Source organism: Capra hircus, chromosome 26, assembly GCF_001704415.2.
Source record: "Capra hircus breed San Clemente chromosome 26, ASM170441v1, whole genome shotgun sequence".
Classification (NCBI taxonomy): domain Eukaryota; kingdom Metazoa; phylum Chordata; class Mammalia; order Artiodactyla; family Bovidae; genus Capra; species Capra hircus.
The window spans coordinates 16,199,998-16,219,737 of record NC_030833.1 but is presented as its reverse complement, the minus strand read 5'-3'; the positions used below and the strand labels follow the sequence as shown (position 1 = coordinate 16,219,737).

The window sequence follows — 19,740 nt, the reverse complement described above, 5'->3', positions numbered from 1 at the left end:
GAAGTTTTTTTTGTTGTCTGAGTATTTTTGGAAGAGAGTATGCGTTTGTTGAGGACTGTGAACTATAAAAATTCTATGATGTGCTTGCTTTAAGAAACTCCTACTTTTTCTTATTTGAGAATGAATACATATTTGTGATAGGAAACTTAGCAAATACAGACAAATTAAATTTAAAAATTATGTGTAATCTCAGTATTCTGAAAAAAAAATCACTGCTTGTAACTTATTTTTAATAATAGTAAGTGACCACTTTACATTTTAATTTAGAAATAAGAAATAAAGATTTTGTGTATGCCTTATATCTGGTAAGTTTTTGTTTGTTTGTTTTTGACAAGGTGATATAGCATAAGGTTTAAGAGAATGGGTTTGCAATCAGTCGTTGGCTGAAATTCCAACTCTGCCACTGTTTAAATGTATGGCTTTGGTTAATTCACATAACCTTAGAGAGTGCTTCATTTTTCTCATATGTAAAAGTGAAATGATAATACTTCATTGGATTATTGTAAAGATCAAATGAGATCATGTGTAATGGAGGCATATGTAATAGGAATTAAAGCACATTAAAAGAGCATTGTAAGTGCTAACTATTACCATCTCAGTTTTTTGATCCTGAAATCCTTTCATCTGTTTTCTTTATCTGTCTTGCTACTTTTTTCTTCCTATTTTTTTAAAAAGAAATTTTGGTCTTTCTTTAAAAAAAATTTCTTTCAAGTTGTAATTTTTCAATAACCTTCTTCATTTCTAAATTGGTCCTTGTTCCTTAAATCTTTACTCTTTCTAAATGGAGAGTGTCTGAATAGCACTCACTGAAAAGCTGTGGTAAGATGAGGAATCTTTAGAGAGAGGGCCTGGGGCTGATCTAGACAAAAATTTTAATACTACCTGCATTTTAAAACCACCTGGAAAGCTTTTTTAAAAATACGGATGTCTAGGCCACTCCCTAAAATAATTGAATCAATCTCTTAGTTTAGGTCCTAGGGTGATTCTTGGTTCTTTCAGTTCAGTTCAGTTCAGTCACTCAGTCGTGTCTGACTCTTTGCGACCCCATGAATTGCAGCACGCCAGGCCTCCCTGTCCATCACCAACTCTCAGAGTTCACTCAGACTCACGTCCATCGAGTCAGTGATGCCATCCAGCCATCTCATCCTCTGTCGTCCCCTTCTCCTCCTGCCCCCAATCCCTCCCAGCATCAGAGTCTTTTCCAATGAGTCAACTCTTCGCATGAGGTGGCCAAAGTACTGGAGTTTCAGTTTCAGAATCATTCCTTTCAAAGAAATCCCATGGCTGATCTCCTTCAGAATGGACTGGTTGGATCTCCTTGAAGTCCAAGGGACTCTCAAGAGTCTTCTCCAACACCACAGTTCAAAAGCATCAATTCTTCAGTGCTCAGCCTTCTTCACAGTCCAACTCTCACATCCATACATGACCACTGGAAAAACCATAGCCTTGACTAAACGGACCTTAGTTGGCAAAGTAATGTCTCTGCTTTTGAATATGCTATCTAGGTTGGTCATAACTTTTCTTCCAAGGAGTAAGCGTCCTTTAATTTCATGGCTGCAGTCACCATCTACAGTGATTTTGGAGCCCCCCAAAATAAAGTCTGACACTGTTTCCACTGTTTCCCCATCTATTTCCCATGAAGTGATGGGACCGGATGCCATGATCTTTGTTTTCTGAATGTTGAGCTTTAAGCCAACTTTTTCACTCTCCTCTTTCACTTTCATCAAGAGGCTTTTTAGTTCCTCTTCACTTTCTGCCATAAGGGTGGTGTCATCTGCATGTCTGAGGTTATTGATATTTCTCCCGGCAATCTTGATTCCAGCTTGTGTTTCTTCCAGTCCAGCGTTTCTCATGATGTGCTCTGCATATAAGTTAAATAAGCAGGATGACAATATACATCCTTGAAGCACTAAGTCTGCCCAAATGACTCAAATTTATACTCAGAGTTGAGAAAGACAGAATGATGAGCTATGTCCTAGAGTCAATGAAACTGATGGTAGCAGGTTTCCATTCATTTCTGCTGAATGGAAATTTTGCTCTGCCCTGATTGAGGCTCTAACACATGAATTGGTTAACACTTGCATTTTCTGTGCTTGAGGTACTGTACTCATAGCTTATATTCATTGTCTCATTTCAAGACAACTGTAAGGGAGGAATCACAATTGCTTCCATTTTAGGTACAGCCAAATATACAAAAAAGTTAAGTAAAATGCTCAAGATTATACTACTACTAACAGGCAAGAAATATCTGATTCTTAGACCTAACTCTTGACTATCAATGCAGAAGTAGTGTTAATGTGAACAGGGAGGATCCAGGAACCCTTAGCCAAAAGCCACAGCTTAGTGCTGTGTTCAATGTGTAAGGAAGCTGCAGGAGATATCTGTGCAATAGAATCCAAAAAATTCAGAGCTTGTCTATTATAATCATAGTATTATATTTTGTTATTTTATGTTTGTTGAGTAAAAATAACCATCCTGTTTTCCAAAGCTTTTTACTACTAAATTTTCTTTAGCCAAAAATTTCATTGGACAAAAATGTATTTCAGATAGATTAGATAGATAATGATTATTTATAGGGCTTCTCAGGTGGTGCAGCTGATAGATTCTGCCTGCCAATGCGGGAAACACAGATTTGATTCCTGGTTTAGGAAGATCCCAGGAGTAAGAAATGGAAACCCACACTAGTATTCTTGACGGCAAAATTCCATGGACAGCAAAGAGTCAGACATGACTGAGTTTCTGAGCAGGCACACACACACACACACACACACACACACACACACACACACACACGCACACACAAATGCTCTGTTTCCATGACTTTAAGGAAAAAACCATCTCTGGGTTTTTTCTTGTATTTTTTACATTGCAATTTTTATGTGTTTGCAACCTTTCAAATATTTATATATAATTGTCTTAATTTACTTTTATAAAAGATTTTATTTATGCTTTCCAAATTATTTTAATACTTATGTAATAGTGCTTGGGGATTTTGTGAACTAATTTGCTTAATATTTTTCTGTTATTTATATATTGCTTCCATCCATAACCCCATTTTTAGAGGGTTTTTCTTAAATTGGGGTGAAATCACATAGCATAATATTAACCATTTTAGGTTACAATTCAGTGGCATTTAGTACTTTCATAATAGTGTGTGACCATCAGCTCCATCAAGTTTCAAAATTTTTTCATCACTCCAGAAGAAAATATCGTATTTATTAAGCAGTTATCCCAAGCCCCTGGCAATCACTTATCTGCTTTCTTTATGTATTTACTTATTCTGAATATTTCATATAAATGGTATTATAAAATGTGTACTTAGCCATAATATTTTTAATATTAATTCTTGTTATAGTATCTATCTTCATTCCTTTTTACTGATGAATATTAGTCCATTGTATACATGTATCACAGTAGTTTTACCCATTTATTTATTGATGCACATTGCTCTTTTTCCACCTTTTTTGGCTATTGTGAATACTGCTACTGAGAACATTACTGTACATGGTTTTTTGGGGGGATTTCAAGTTTTTGGTTATTTTATGTATCAACTAGAAGAGGAATTTCTGGGCCATTTGGTAATTTTATGTTTAACCTTTTGGGGAACTTCCAAGTTGTTCAAATTGTTTTCCATGAGGGCTGCATGATTTCACATTCCCATCAGTACTGTGGATAACTTCCAGTTTCTCTATGTTCTTGCCAACACTTGTTATTTTACATTTTTTAAAAGCTTCTAGCTGTGGTGATAGGTGTAAAAATATTTCTCATTGTCATTTTGATTTGTATTTTCCTCATGACTAGTGATGAAGTTGTTGGCCACCATGTATAGTCTTTGGAGAAATGTCTATTCAAGTTCTTGACCGTTTAAAGAATAATTTTTAAAATTGTGGTGTGTGCGTAACATAAAATTTCCCTTAAAAGAAGGAAGTTTAGTTGCATTAAGTGCATTCACATTGCTGTGCATTCATCATTACCATTCATCTCGACAGTTTTTTTCATTTTCAAAGCTAAAACCATATAACCATTAAATAATAAATCTTCATTCCTCAACACCAGCCCCTGGCAGCCACTCTTTTTTACTTTCTGTCACTTTGAATATGATTAGATACCTCAGATAAGTGGAATTTATGATTACTCTAGATACCTCAGATAAGTGGAATTTTCAGAATTTGTCCTTGAGTGATTGTTTTTTTTTCAGTTAGCATAATGTCTTCAAGGTTCTTTCACGTTTTAACATATGTCAGAATATCCTTCCTTTTTATTGCTGAATAATATTCTGTTGTATATGTATACTGCACTTTTTGATCCATTCATCTGTTGATGAATACTTGAGTTGCTTACATCTTTTGACTATTATAAGTAATATTGTGATGAATATGAGTGTACAAATATTTGTTCTTTTTTTTTTTGGTCTCTTCATGTGCCTATTTCACACTTGTATGTCTTTGGAGAAATGTCTATTCAAGTCCTTTGTTCACTTTTTATTTGGATTATTTGGTTTTGTTGTTGAATTCTGAGTTCTTCATATATTCTAATCATTGTTGTTATTTAATTGCTAGGCCCTGTCTAACTCTTTTGTGACGCCTGGACTGTAGCCCATCAGGCTCCTTTGTCCATGGAATTTCCCAGGCAAGAATACTGGAGCAGGTTGCTATTTCCTTTTCCAGGTTATCTTTCCAACCCAGGGATCGAACCCGCGTCTCCTGCATTGGCAGGCGTATTCTTTACCAGTGAGCTACCAGGGAAGCCTGTATTCTAATTACGAGGCCCTTATCAGACGTATGATTTGCAAATATTCTCTCCCATTGTATAGGCTCTTTTCACTGTCTAGACAGTGTTCTTAAAGGCACGAAAGTTTTCAGTTTTGATGAAGTCCAGTTTTTCTCTGTTTTTCTGTTATTGCTTGTGCTTTGGTGCATATCTAATAATCCAAGAATATAATGTCATGAAGATTACCCAAAGTATTATTTTAATTTTTTTGCCGACATAGGCAAAAGGAACCTTTGAATAACTCTATTAGCTAAAAGCTGTTTTAAATTAAAATAAGTTATTATTATTCCGACAGGCAGAGTGCTTTTAGAAATATATTTCCCTTTGGGAATCATACTTCTCTGCTAGGTTTAAGATTAATTCAGTTATTTCATATTATTTTTGTTGCTGACATTATACATCTGTAGAGCTGAGGTACAATGCAATAGAAAATTAAAGAGAATGAAAGATAAATACCTTTCTTTTTTTTGCTGTTGCACATTCTCTGGTAGTTTATGAAGCTTTAAATAATTCCTTATAGTTTCCTTGTTGCCCAAATTTGGCAAAATAATATTTTGCTGTCTGTGACTTTTCTATGGTGATGTGATATATGAAATTCATTTTTATTTCTTATAGCCACATTAGTTATCTAACTAAATAAAAAATATGCCACATGCAGTGAATTATATTTAATGCAGCAAAGGCTAAAATCAATTTATAAAAAAATGAGAGGCAAAGTTTATTTCTTCATTTTTTCATTCATCTCATTGAGAAAAGTTCATTTTCCCTTAGTATTTGCATTGATTAAAATTCAAAGTCCATAGGGAAGTGAGGAAATAAATTTATATTTAAATGGTAAGGCTTAAATGTACTGTAGATGTAGATATTCTTTTAAAAATTCAGCCTACTAAAGCCCCTTTAACATTGTTGTAAATATATAAATGTACTTACAAACTTTCGTTAGTTGTTTTTTAAACTAGGGTATATTTATGGCTGTTCTATTAGTGTAATTAACTATTGAAGGTGCTTTATTATTAAGCTATTTTATTTCTTATTAATGTTTAGTCAGATTCCTTGATACTTATTCTGGTGCTGGTAACTATTTATCTTCCCAGGTGATGCTCGTTGTAAAGAATCCACCTGCCAATGCAGGAGACATAAGAGATATGGGTTCGATCCCTGGGTCAGGAAGAACCCCTGGAGAAGGAAATGGCAATCCACTCCAGTATTGTAGCCCAGAAAATTCCATGGGCAGAGAAGTCTGATTACAGTCCATGGGGTTGCAAAGAGTTGGACACGACTGAGCATGCTCACATACATCTATCTGTCTGTCTATCTATCTGTCTATCTGTATTTGTAGTTATAAAAGAACATAACATTGTTAAGTGTTTGGGCTTCGAAATCATACTGATTGGATTCATATACTGGCACTGTCACTGTCTTTCCTTGGGTCGTTATTTAACCTCTTAGTATCTCCCTTTCCTCACCTGCAAAATGCAGCTGAATTTATTGTGTGGCTTAAACAAACAGGAAATAACATGTGTTTCTAACAAATGTTAGCTTTACAATGCAAGCTGATATTGCATATTATTATTATTTAGAACATCATTAGGGTTAAGTATTTTGATATGTGTATAAATCATATTTGTGGGACAGTATTACTTTTGCTATATTATCTCCAATATGACTGATCCATTTTAGTGGAGAAAATGAGTGAAAATTTCATTGAATAAGAGTAACAGGCCATTGTGCTACAATAATTCAACACTCATTATACTGAATTACTTTGTGATGAAGGATTATTCTTCAATTCGCCAATTATTGACTACTTACTATATGTGAAGTAGTGTGTTAGGACTTAAATTTATATCCAGTTGGCTTAACAGAGATTTGAGCTGCACAGGTCCACTTGTACATGAATTTTTAAAACAGTAAATAGTGTAGTACTACATTGTCTGCAGTTTATTGAGTCTTATGTATAGAGGATGTACAGCTGTGTGCAGGAGAAACCTGATATCGGGAGGAACTGCATATATGGAGTGCCCGACTACAGATTAGGTAGGATTTTTCTGTTGCACAGAGGGTTGGCATCAGCAAACCCCTTGTTGTTCTAGGATCAGCTGAACATTGTGTAGGTGCTTTAGTGGTGTTATGTAGAAGCTGAATGACAGAATCAGGGACTAAGAGATTAGTTTTAATGAGAGTGTTGGGTAGGCCCTTGAAATTGAGGGCAGTTTACAAGCTTAATTTTATGTGATTGTCCTTCCTTGCATGTTTTCACACTTTCTCTGAATATAAGAAACTAAGCTATAAATGTTATTAATCTTAAAACTATTTTAATACATTTACATGTATTTTTGTTTCATTATTCATAATACGTAGAATAAGAAAAAAGCTCTCCATACTGAAATATACAGACATTTAAAAAAGTGCAGTCTTGGGACTTCCCTGGTGGTCCAATGGTTAAGACTTCACCTTGAGTGCAGGGGGTGTGGGTTCGATCCCTAGTCAGGCAACTAAGATCCCACATGCCTTGTGGCTAGAAAAACAAAACATAAAGCAGAATTAATATTGTAACAGATTCAGTAAAGACTTTAAAAATGATCCACATTAAAAAAATCTTAAAGAATACAATCTTGTATGAATAATTTGCTTCATCTAGGTCTTACTTTTTTTTTTCAGTTTACTGCAAGATGTCTAATGGGTTTTGTTGATGTTACAAATAAATCTTTTCCTCTAACATTGCATTCATAACTTGTTTAGTAAATCCGATTTTGTATTTGCTTATGTCTTTTATTCATTTTATTATTATTTTTCTAGGTTCTTAAATAGTATACTTATATGATTTTCTTTCTGTGTATTTTTACTTTCAATAGTGTTAAATAGTTATTTTTCAGTCTGGGATATAAAGAGTTCTTTCAACATAGTGACAGTTCTATTTTTACCTTTGTTTCTTATTAGCAAAACTTTTATTTTTCTCTTTGGCATGCTATTAATATCTGTCCATAGCAGGCTTTTACAGAAACAGTTAAAACTTTAATAAACATACTGGGCTATTCTCTGAGACTTGAGGATAGTAAAGAAGATGAATGAACTCTTCCTCCTTTCTGCTCGAATAAGAGTTTTTTTTCATTTTAAATCTTCCTTATATATTGCAGGTTGTTCATAGCAGTTGAAAATTTATAGTCAAATGAACCTGAGCATTTCTTAAATGTAAGAGTTTAATTCTCTCAAAATGGGAGCATTGGCCTGAATAATCTAAAAATGCAGATAACAAAAATCACTGGATATGGAAATCTTGTTTCTGTGGATTATTTTGACACAACAAAGTTAAAAATGTGTATTTTCTGAGAATACAGTATCATCTTGTGTGGCTGAGAAATGGCAATATGAGATTTTAAATATTTCAAAGCGAGGACACTAAATGAATAATTGCATTTATATGGTGATATTTAGCATAGGGTATAGTCATGAAGTTATACTTTGACCTAAAATTCTCTTAAATGACATTTTTATATAAATTTAAGAAAATGAGAGAGCCTTTTAAAATAATATAGAGCTGCTCATTTCATCTGCCTGGTTAAAAAAACAGTCAGTGCACAGTTTCTGTACTGTTTTTAGCTAGTTTCTCTTCTCTTTATACTAAATATTTTTAAAAAAAATTTGACTGGGTTGGGTCTTAGCTGCAGCATTTGGGATCTGCAGTCTTTACTGTGGCCTGTGGGATCTAGTTCCCTGATGAGGGATTGAACCCCGGCCTCTGCATTGGAAGCATGGAGTCCTAACTACTGGACCACCAGGGAAGTCTTGATACTAATTTTTTGATATCCTTTGTTTACCTTGTAGAGGTGTTCCTTTATAACAAATGCTCAGTACCCCCCTTTTTTTTTCTACTCCATCTTTCAAGCTCTTTTCATCCTTTTTGTCCTCAAAAAAGGAATTTTAAAGACAAGAAGAACTTTAAGAACAAGAAGAGTTTATGAAAACTGTTTGGCTCTGATATCGTCAGGTATTTTAGAATGACCTTTGATTGTGGATTATTAGAAGATGCAGTTCACTCCTCTTTTCTCTTAGATTCCTTTTGCAAGAATGTCTGTGGGCTGTCTCATGAAACCGCTAGAGATATTAGTCAGTGAATTTCTACGAGCTGGGAACTTTTCCATGCATGACTTACTTTGGCACTTTCCTCATGATCTCCCTTCTCACTTTTTATTGCACAGAGTTTATCAACTAAAATTTTTCTCTGATTTTTTGCATTTGTTTAATGGTTTTTAGGCTCCTAGACATAATGTAGAGTATCTCCACCTCTGATTTGTAAGTTTTTGACCGAGAAGTGTGTCACATGAATGCTTTCGAAAAGAAATGAAAAATTAGTAAGTTCACTATATATCTCTTATGGAATTAAAAAAAAAAAGAAAGAAAAACTATTCAATGGTTTTCAGTTCAGTTCAACTGCTCAGTCATATCCAACTTTTTGCAACCCCATGGACCACAGCACGCCAGGCCTCCCTTTCCACCACCAACTCCTGGAGTTTACCCAAACTCATGTCCATCGAGGCAGTGATGCCATCCAGCCATCTCATCCTCTGTCGTCCCCTTCTCCTCCTGCCTTCAATTTTTCCCAGCATCAGGGTCTTTTCTAAGGAGCCAGCTCTTCCCATCAAGTGGCCAAATATTGGAGTTTCAGCTGCATCAGTCCTTCCAATAAACACTCAGGACTGATCTCCTTTAGGATGGACTGGTTGGACCTCCTTGCAGGCCAAGAAGTCTCGAGAGTCTTCTCCAGCACCACAGTTCAAAAGCATCAGTTCTTTGGCACTCAGCTTTGTTTATAGTTCAACTCTCACATCCATACATGACTACTGGAAAAACCATAGCCTTGACTAGATGGACCTTTGTTGGCAAAGTAATGTCTCTGCTTTCTAATGTGCTATCTAGGTTGGTCATAACTTTCCTTCCAAGGAGTAAGTGTCTTTTAATTTCATGGCTGCAGTCACCATCTGCAGTGATTTTGGAGCCCAGAAAAATAAAGTCAGCCACTGTTTCCACTGTTTCCTCACCTATTTGCCAAGAAGTGATGGGACCAGATAATAATACTTAACCTATTGGGGGCAAGATAGAAACCATCAAAGTGTTCAATGTTTCCCTTTAGTTTTGCTTGATGTAATGCTTAGCTTCCTCATCATGTTTTACTTTAGGTTTTATGTTGCAAGGATCTGGCACAATTTGTTTTTTTAAAAGTAAGATAAGGTGTTATAATTTAAAGACAAAAATGGCTCTAACCCTAGACCTACAAATGTTGAGGAATTCCTATTAGCTTCAAATGACAGGCGTAGGATGAAATTGAAGAGGTGAATTTAAATTGGGGGTACTACTCATATTTTAAAACGTATAAAACATTTATTTATTATGCTACAGAAAATTAGAGGTTAACTAAGAAACTCTCAGCATGTATTTAGCTTTTTCTGATACTTACAGATTTTTTCAAAAGCAAAATCAAGCTAAATACCAATTTACATACACACCTTTTCATATTTCAAAACTACTTAGTGATGGTGGCGAAGTTAATTATATATTAGAAATGCTTAGAGCAGGTGTAAGAAAGCACCAGCATAAATACTCCCTGTAAATAGTTCATAAACATATTAAAATATGTCTTAACATATTATTTAGGAAGAAATGCCTTTTCTTCAAAGGTCCGTTTTTATATATCATAAGACCTGAATGTAAGTGATAGCTTTTTTCTCAATCTTAATCACGTATAGTTTTATCTATACCTTTTATACTGCTTTTTCTTTCAAATTTTAGTAAATAAAATGTACTAATTTTACAATAACCATGGTCTATGCTTTTAAGCTTTAAAGCAACTATATAAACATTTAATTGTATATTTAGCATATAATTTATGTTTTACATAAATTGTATGTATAACAGCCTACTTTATTAAGCAATTTTAACTTAATTTTGACTTATTAAACATTTCTATAGAAGGCCCCTATTATTCAAATTAATGTTCATAGACTAAATTCAGTAACTATTATTTGAAAGAATGTTCTCCCTTCACCCGCATCTTTAGGCTTGATTTCTATGGTACCTTTGACTTTTTCCTTTTCTTCAACCCTTGTGCCCCAAACAGACTCCATCTTGTGTCTGGTGTCTATACCCTCCTTTGTATTCTGTTCCCCTTATTAGTTCAGGCCCTCATGATTCCTCTTCTCTTCCGCTGCTGATGGATGTTACAGATGACCTAAAATGTTACGTGTTGTTCTTTGTTGTTTAGTCACTAAGTTGTGTCTGACTCTTTTGCGAATCCATGGACTGTAACCTGCCAGGCTCCTCTGTCCATACAATTTCCCAAGCAAGAAAACTGAGGTCATGCCATTTCCTTCTCCAGGAGATTTTCCTGACCTAGGGATCAAGCTTATTTCTCCTACATCGGCAAGCAGATTCTTTACCACTGAGCCACCTGGGAAGCCCTAAAATGGAATGGATTCTTATTAAATATTTGTTGAGTTAGTGAACAATTACCCTCCTTATATGCAGTCTCTCCGTTTGTAATCCACCTTTATACCTCCTTTATCTGAACTGTGGTGTTGGAGAAGACTCTTGAGAGTCCCTTGGACTGCAAGGAGATCCAACCAGTCCATTCTGAAGGAGATCAACCCTTGGATTTCTTTGGAAGGAATAATGATAAAGCTGAAGCTCCAGTACTTTGACCACCTCATGCGAAGAGTTGACTCATTGGAAAAGACTTTGATGCTGGGAGCGATTGGGGGCAGGAGGAGAAGGGGACGACAGAGGATGAGACGACTGGATGGCAACACGGACTCGATGGACGTGAGTCTGAGTGAACTCCGGGAGACGGTGATGGACAGGGAGGCCTGGCGTGCTGCGATTCATGGGGTCGCAAAGAGTCGGACACGACTGAGTGACTGCACTGAACTGAACTATCAGAAGACAAAGACACATTTTCTTCCCTCAAAATTCAGTGATTTTATGACCATTTCCAAAATTTTTCATTGCTTCCCAAGTATCTGTGAAATAAATAAAAACTCCTTGACAAGACGTTCAAGGCCTTTTGTGCTCTGACCCTGAGTGATATTTCTGGTTTTATATCCTAGCATGGTTCTCACATTCTACCACATCTATACTTCTCTTTTTCTCTGTGCCACGTTTAAGATTCTGACATTTTCCTAGTCAGCCAAGCTCCAAACATTATATTAAAAACATATATAACTAATGTTTAATAGTTTATTTTTATCAGGAATATTGCTAAGAAATTTCCCTAATGTTTTTCATCCTCTCCTAAGCATTCTTTCAAGTATGTACTATTACATCCATTTTACAGAGAAGTAAACCAAAGACATAGGGCCAAAGAGTCATGTAAGAGGTTAAGCCAGCAAGTGATGGGACCAGAATTCAAATGTGGACTCCCAGATTCTTGTACTTCAAAGGAAATATGTACTTACTTCTGTTGAATCCCAGGTATAAACAGTGGTCAACTCATGCATTTCAAAGCCATAATTGAACTGCCATAATTGTCTGGTTGTATTTATCTTTACTTTAGCTTAACCCGTTGTAATAATTCCTAAATAGTTCATCTTCTCTTTTTTGTTTTTACTTGATCATTTGTTCTTCTCTATGATATTCACAATATTGTGTTTTTTTTCACCTCATCTCCAGTCGCTTCTTTATATTAACCCAACTCTTCACCCGTTTTTCTGATCTTTACTTTCCTGGACATTACTGTGCCTCTGAGCTCCATTATGCATTTTTCAAATCTCAGCTGAGGGGAAATTTCAGCCTGAAAACGTGTACTTTCCATTCTGACTTCAGGCAGTGTTTGTACTTTCATGGTGATAGCCATCAGTGTTTTTGTAAGTTATTGTTCTCTTGTCTCAGTAGAATGTGAACTTCTTGATAAGAAGTTTTGTCTTACCTTTTTAAAAATTATTTTATGTTACCTCTGTGTCCCTATTATATAGGTAGTAGTACTGTACTTGGTATGCAGTTAGTCCGTTGCTAAAATTAGTTACTAAGAAAATATAATGTTTGTGTGATACGTTTTACTCATTTTTATATCATCCAAGAGAAAGTGGAATTCAGACTTTCTGGCTAGATGGCTTTCACATTTCAACCAATTGTTTCACTTTAGAGCCAGAGGTAAAAAGCAGGTTATGATTTTTGGCATGTTAATTTTTCAGTTTTATTTTATTTTTCAGTAACAGAGGCAAGAAGCAATATTGACTCAAAGGATACATATTGTTTTTCTCTAAATGAGGGTTAGTTTCAATAATTATAAATGGTGTTTCAGTCTGTACTCATAACTTATTGAGTAATAATCCAATATTTTGTGTATAAATTTTTCATTAAGTACCTATAAAAGGAGTTATATGAAGTTTAGATAAGGAAAAAAATGGAATTTGTATAATTCTTCTCAGTTTCTAGTTTTTCAGACAATAGAATAGAATCTTGGTGTCTGACTTCCCTAAGCTTACCGTCTACATTTCACTTCACTTACCTATTAATTTGGGGGTCATGTTAGTGAATGTATCATCCTACAAATGTTTTCAGCTGACATAAAAATATTTATTTCCCTATACCATATGATTTGTATATTTAATGATTCTAAGAGTATATTTTGTTTATTGTTCTATCTGCCAGCACTTAACTCTTTCAGGTTCAAAGCTGTATTGTGATTATGAATCCCATTGTTGGCAATAGAAGGCATTTGGATAATTCTTCACATGGGGTGACTTTTCTTTTAAAAATAGGGACTAATATTTTCTTGAGAAATGAAATCATTTTTTATTTTATATATTGTTAAGCACATCCCTTCACTCAAAAATATAAAAACATACCCTTAGTAACATACAAGAAAAACAAGGAACTCTTCAAATACAGTTAGCATGTTATTACTGACTTACAAGTAGAATTCATAAGAGTGTATTTTATTATCTGTTTTTTTATTATCTGTTTTTAAAGTGTAGATATATTTAATCTTTTCAACGTCAAAAGGGTCTATTAATTTTGGTGAGCATAATTTTACACAGAAAAGTTGTTTAGGATATTCTTTCAAATTTGTTTTTTCTCTTCTTATCTCTCAATTGAATATCATAGGCTTGATGTCCCTCTTTTCCTTAAACATTTTTGGATGTATATTTTTAAAACTGGGAATTCTCTTATCTACATTATAGTTGTAGAAATCAGGCCAGTAACATTGATGCTTATACTGCACACAAGATATGACTCTACAGTGAGTATCACCAGATGGTCAACACCAAAATCAGATTGATTCTCTTTTTTGCGACCAAAGATGCAGAAGCTCTATACATCAGCAAGAACAAGACCTAGTGCTGACTGTGGCTCAGGTCACGAGGTCCTTATTGCAAAATTCAGGCTTATCTTGAAGAAAGGGGTAGACTCTTGAGAGTCCCTTGGACAGTAAGGAGATCAAACTCACCAATCCTAAAGAAGATCAACCCTGAATGTTCACTGGAGGGACTGATGCTCAAGCTTAAGCTCCTTTACTTTGGCCACCTGAAGCAAAGAGCCAATTCGTTGGAAAAGACCCCTACACTGGTAAAGATTGAGGTTAGGCAGAGAAAGAGGTGATGAAGGATGAGATGGTTGGATGGCATCATTGACTCAATGAACATGAGTTTGAACAACTCTGGGAGATAGTGAAAGACAGGGAAGGCTTGCATGCTGTGGTCCATGAGGGTCACAGAGTTGGACACCACTGAGCAACTGATCAACAAGAGGGACAACCACTGGACCATTCAGGTATGACCTAAAACAAACCCCTTATGATTATACAGTGGAGATGACAAATAGATTCAAGGGATTAGATTTGGTAGACAGAGTGTCTGAAGAACTCTAAATGGAATTTTGTAACATTGTACAGGAGATGGTGATCATAACCATCCCCAAGAAAAAGAAATGCAAGAAAGCAAAGTTGTTATCTGAGAAGACTTTACAAGTAACTGTTAAGAGAAGCAAATGGCAAAGAAGAAAGGAAATGATATACCCAACTGAATGCAGAGTTCCAGAGAATAGCAAGGAGAGGTAAGAAAGCCTTCCTAAGTAAACAATGCAAAGAAATAGAGGGATTCAGTATAATGGAAAAGACTAGAGATTTCTTCAAGAAAATTGGAGATAACAATGGAACATTTCATGCAAAGATGGGTACAGTAAAGGACAGAAATGGCGAGTACCTAACAGAAGCAGAAGAGATTAAGAAGAGGTGGCAAGAACATATAGATGAACTGTACAAAAAGATCTTAATGATCCAGATAACCATGATGGTCTGGTCACTCACTTAGAGCCAGACATCCTGGCATGTGAAGTGAAGTAGGCCTTAGGAAGCATCACTATGAACAGAGCTAGTTGAGGTGATGGAATTCCAGTTGAGCTGTTTAAAAACCTAAACGATAATGCTGTAAAAGTGATGCACACAGTATGTCAACACATTTGGAAAACTCAGCCGTGGCTATAGGACTGGGAAAGGTTAGTTTTAATTCTAATTCCAAAGAATGTTGGACAATTTTGCTCATTTCACATGCTGGCAATGTAATACTCAAAATCCTTCAAGCTAGGCTTTAACAGTAGGTGAACTGAGAACTTCCAGGTGTATAAGCTGGATTTAGAAAAGGCAGAGAAACCAGAGATCAAATTGCCAACATCCGTTGGATCATGGGAAAAGTGAGGGAACTAAAAAAAAAAAAAAAATCTGCTTCACTGACTACATTAAGCCTTTGAATATGTAGATCACAACAAACTGTGGAAAATTCTTAAAGAGATGGGAACACAAAACCACCTTACCTCTCTCCTGAAACCTGTATGCGGGTCAAGAAACAACAGTTAGAACCAAACGTGGAACAACAGACTGGTTCCAAATAGGAAAAGGAGTACGTCAAGGCTGTATATTGTCACCCTGCTTATTTAACTTATATGCAGAGTACATCACGAGAAATGCTGGACTGGAAGAAGCACAAGCTGGAGTCAAGACTGCGGGGAGAACTATCAATAACCTCACATTCACAGATGACTCCACCTTATGGCAGAAAGTGAAGAGGAACTAAAGAGCCTTTTAATGAAGGTTGAAAGAGGAGAGTGAAAAGCTGACTTAAAACTCAGCATTCAAAAAACGAAGATCATGGCTTCCAGTCCCATCACTTCATGGCAAATAGATGGGAAACAATGGAAACTGTGACAGACTTTATTTTCTTGTGCTCCAAAATCACTGCAGACAGTGACTGCAGCCATGAACTTAAAAGACATTTGCTCCTTGAAAGAAAAGCTATGACCAACCTAGACAGCTATTATAAAGCAGAGACATTACTTTGTGGACAAAGGTCCATCCATATAGTCAAACCTCTAGTTTTTCGAGTAGTCGTGTATGGATGTGAGAGTTGGACCGTAAAGAGTGTTGAACACTGAATAACTGACTCTTTTGAACTGTGATGTTGGAGAAGACTCTTGAGAGTCCCTTTGACTGGAAGGAGATCAAACCAGGCAACCCTAAAGAAAATCAACCTTGAATATTCGCTGGAAGAGCTGATGCTGAAGCTGAAGCTCCCAATGCTTTGGCCACCTGATGCGCAGAGCTGATTTATTAGAAAAGACCCTGATGCTGGGAAAGACTGAAGCCAGGAGAAGAAGGGGGCAACATGGGACGAGATGGTTGGATGGCGTTACCAACTCAATGGACATGAGTTTGAGTAGGCTTTGGGAGATGGTGAAGGACAGGGTTGCCTGGCGTGCTGCAGTCCATGGGGTCGCAAGGAGTCGAACATGACTAAATGACTGAACAATTAGAGAAACAGCAACCCCCCAAGCTACAAAAGTGGCACCACCAAACTCCTTCCCTGAGAATTACCCTCAGCATCTCAGCATCAAGCTGCTGTAGCTTAGAATTGCTTCTGTGAACATCTGTGCTTTGTCTTGATTTATTTTGTACACTGTTAGCAAGATGTGTCCTATGCTAATGTCCCCTTTGTTTTACACCATTTCAGTTTAGGAAAGGTTTCATAGAATGCTCTGCTTTCGGGTGTCCCAGGAAACCTGTATGGCCTGTTTTTGCATGTCTCTACTTTGCCAACTAAGGTCCGTCTAGTCAAGGCTATGGTTTTTCCAGTGGTCATGTATGGATGTGAGAGTTGGACTGTGAAGAAGGCTGAGTGCTGAAGAATTGATGCTTTTAAACTGTGGTGTTGGAGAAGACTCTTGAGAGTCCCTTGGACTGCAAGGAGATCCAACCAGTCCATTCTGAAGGAGATCAGCCCTGGGATTTCTTTGGAAGGAATGATGCTAAAGCTGAAACTTCAGTACTTTGGCCACCTCATGCGAAGATTTGACTCATTGGAAAAGACTCTGATGCTGGGAGGGATTGGGGGCAGGAGGAAAAGGGGACGACAGAGGATGAGATGGCTGGATGGCATCACTGACTCGATGGACGTGAGTCTGAGTGAACTGCGGGAGTTGGTGATGGACAGGGAGGCCTGGCGTGCTGTGATTCATGGGGTCGCAGAGTCGGACATGACTGAGCGACTGAACTGAACAGTCTGTGAGATCACAAAGAATCAGACATGACTTAGTAACTGAACAACAACAGCATTGAATATACTACAGTTTGGCTTTGTGTGACATTTCTTCATCATAACATTTGATTGCACACTTTTGGCAGAAATAGCCGTGTAGTTATGCTAAATTCTTCTCACCATATCAGGAGTTACATGCTGTCATCATTCAGTAAATGGTAGTGTTCACTATGAACACTTGGTTAAAGTAGTGTCTGCCAGATTTCTTCAGTATGAAATTACTATTTTCTCCTTTAATGGAAAAATGTCTTGTAGGAGATACTTTGAGACTATGTGAATATCATATTACTTTTCAAACTTTTATCTACTATTTTTATGATTTTTTTTCCAAATGGAGATTTTCTAATTCTATCATCCTTTCTACAGTATCAGTTAGATTTTTTTTCTACAATGAAAAGCTTTCTCTTCTCTGTTTTGTCTGTCTGTGAATTTTATCTGTGTATATATCTGTGCATCTATGTATTTATCTGTGTATCTGTGTTTTTACAATTCAGTGCAACTTTAAAAAATAATCTCATTGAAAGCAATGCAGATTTGAAAAGAGACATGATAAAAACTATATAATTTGGAATTTAGAATTTGAACTTGAGCCAAGCAGTAACTTTTGGTGGTAGAACTTAATATGGGAAAAAATGCCTGGTATTTCACTTATTATTGATGTTTGGTTTGTGAATAATTCTAATAATATGTGGCTTTCTTGCCTCTTCACTAGCCCAGGGTATTAACATTTTGCCCTACTTTTTTTAGCTGAATGAAAGCTACAGATTAAAGAAAGAAAATATAAGAAGTCAAAGTTGAAGAGGTCAAAAACTAATGGTAGTGATTAGGGGTGTTCAAGAAATTTATCTTGCTAGTGTTAGAAAATGAAATATGACTAAAGTTACTCATTTGTCCAAGCTGAATAGAAGATATTAAAAATACAATTCCAGGACAGTTGGGTTGAAATTAATTTTGGTCAAAATTTTCCTGTGTTTATGCCTAACCCTCTTCTGTCAAAAAGGAAAACCAGAGCCTTGTTTCGTTTGTAACACATTTTATTTTTTTATTTATAGCTGTGTTGGGTCTTTGTTGCTGTGTGGGCTTTCCTCTAGTTGTGGAGCAGGGGCTGTTGGCTGATTGCAGCGTGCAGGCCTCTCTGACACTGGCTTCTCTTATTGCAGAGCACGTACTCTGGGACACAGCAGCTTCAGTGGTTGTGGCATGTGGTCTTAGTAGTTGGGGCTCCTGTGCTCTGGAGCATAGGGTCAGTAGTGGTGGCACTCGAGCTTCAGTTCAGTTCAGTTCAGTTGCTCAGTCGTGTCCAACTCTTTGAGACCCCATGAATCGCAGCACTCCAGGCCTCCCTGTCCATCACCAACTCCCAGAGTTCACCCAGACTCACATCCATCCAGTCTGTGATGCCATCCAGCCATCTCATCCTGTGTGGTCCCCTTCTCCTCCTGCCCCCAATCCCTCCCAGCATCAGAGTCTTTTCCAATGAGTCAAATCTTCGCATGAGGTGGCCAAAGTACTGGAGTTTCAGCTTCAGCATCATTCCCTCCAAAGAAATCACAGGGCTGATCTCCTTCAGAATGGACTGGTTGGATCTCCTTGGAGTCCAAGGGACTCTCAAGAGTCTTCTCCAATACCACAGTTCAAAAGCATCAATTCTTCAGCACTCAGCTTTCTTCACAGTCCAACTATCACATCCATATACGACCACTGGAAAAGCCACAGCCTTGACTAGACCGACATTTGTTGGCAAAGTAATGTCTCTGCTTTTGAATATGTTATCTAGGTTGGTCATAACTTTTCTTCCAAGAAGTAAGCGTCTTTTAATTTCATGGCTGCAGTCACCATCTGCAGTGATTTTGGAGCCCCCCAAAATAAAGTCTGACACTGTTTCCACTGTTTCCCTATCTATTTCCCATGAAGTGATGGGACCAGATGCCATGATCTTCGTTTTCTGAATGTTGAGCTTTAAGCCAACTTTTTCACTCTCCTCTTTCACTTTCATCAAGAGGCTTTTTAGTTCCTCTTCACTTTCTGCCATAAAGGTGGTGTTATCTGCATATCTGAGGTTATTGATATTTCTCCCGGCAATCTTGATTCCAGCTTGTGCTTCTTCCAGCCCAGTGTTTCTCATGATGTACTCTGCATATAAGTTAAATAAGCAGGGTGACAATATACAGTCTTGACAATCTTCTCAGATCAGGGATTGAACCTGTGTCTCCTACATTGGCATATGGATTCTTTACCACTGAGCCACCAGGGAAGCCCCCTTGTTGGTTTTATTTTTTTATCATTATTATTTTTTCCCTTGTTGGTTTTAAATGAGATCTTAGTTTTTAACATTCATTCAGAATGTAAAACTGACCAGTTACGTGACTCCAGGCTTTCTGATTGTGTT

General features: G+C 36.6%; 1 protein-coding gene across 1 annotated transcript in view; it reads left to right on the top strand.

The window, feature by feature from the left end:
* ATRNL1 (attractin like 1) overlaps positions 1-19,740 on the top strand; it is an 808,908-nt gene that overhangs the window by 221,776 nt on the left and 567,392 nt on the right. The window lies entirely within an intron of this gene.